A 1,348-nucleotide genomic window follows, 5' to 3' on the forward strand; every position below is an offset into this window, starting at 1 on the left:
AAACACTGAAGAAGGAGCAATAAAGTTATAAATTACAATGATCAAATGAAATAATTTGAATGAAGCTTGTCTGTGTCTGAAAGACACAGGGACTCGGCAAGTGGTCAAAAGGAGGCACAATGTGCTTTTAACTTTGTAAGAAAATAATGTTCAGTTCTATATTGCCAAACATTCTCTTTTGCTATATAAATCTTCTAATTATTGACCAAATGCTTTACTGAAACTCCGCTTCTGGCCTTTGTTTTGGGATCTGTTACTTTTGTTGCCACCTCCTGATCGCTGTCCTCTCGGGCCTCTACTGCCTTCCCGCTGTCCTCTGAATCTTCTGTTTCCATCCCGCTGACCCCTGAAACCTCCATATCCTTCCCGTGGTCCTTCCAGCTCTGGGTGCTCTGTGGCCACAGAGAGCTGCCAGCGTCGTGAATCATGCCATTTCTCCTGTATTTCTGTTACTGATGTGGTAGGTACATCAAAGCAAACACCCAGTTTTCCTTTGAGAAAACCATTCCCTTCACTTTGGAATCAATCTCCTCGCCCAGCTGCTCTTTAAGTTCTTTCCAAGCATAACTAATATTTGGCATTTCAATTGAGCACTGCAAGATCATGGTCACAAAACCCACATTTGAGTTGATCAAGGAGCGCTGGTCTACGGACGTGGCACCTGAAATGTGGGCCGGTGCTGCTGCCAGAGCTTCCACAGCTCCCTTCTCCTCTATCAGCTTCTCAGCTGATTGCTTGAAGTGACTAATGGCAGTGGGAGGCACGGAATCCAAAAGCCTGATGGCATCTTTGCTGGAAGCTTTTATCATTTCTGTTGCAGAAGGAACACCTATTCGTTTGAACTTAATTCCCACTTTTGCTCCACGTGTACTAATTGATATTCTTCCTTGTGTTGATAAAAGCAGATGCACACCCCGTCCTTCCAGCTCTGCCAGTCCGCCCGGATCGATGAATGTAGGACTCTACATCCTTTGGTGGAGAGTTTTGTATAACCAAATCAACCTCAGGGATGTCTAACCCACGTGCAGCAACATTGGTTGCCACCAGAACTCCAAAACTACCATTTCTAAAACCTTTCAGGGTGATTTCCCTTTGCTTCTGTGGAATGTCTCCATGCAATGACTGGGCATCCTGCTTTATAGCTGAATTCTGGGACAGCTCCTGGGCTTCTTTCTTGGTTTCACAAAAGATGATAGTGCGTCCTTGATGACCACTATATACTCGGATGACATCCCCAGTAACTGCTGCCCTCTGAGTCCAGTGGCACTTAATAGCCAGATGCTCCACAGTTATTGCCGTTTTCTGAGTCTTTTACCAATCAGGTCCACCCGTTCATATGTAGATTTAA

General features: G+C 45.0%; 1 pseudogene; it reads right to left on the reverse strand.

Annotated features, from left to right (window-relative positions):
* Positions 1–183: 183 nt before the first annotated feature.
* LOC108526094 (nucleolar RNA helicase 2 pseudogene) lies at positions 184–1,340 on the reverse strand (annotated as a pseudogene).
* Positions 1,341–1,348: the final 8 nt, after the last annotated feature.

Source organism: Rhinopithecus bieti, unplaced genomic scaffold, assembly GCF_001698545.2.
Source record: "Rhinopithecus bieti isolate Rb0 unplaced genomic scaffold, ASM169854v2 repeat_56, whole genome shotgun sequence".
Taxonomy (NCBI): domain Eukaryota; kingdom Metazoa; phylum Chordata; class Mammalia; order Primates; family Cercopithecidae; genus Rhinopithecus; species Rhinopithecus bieti.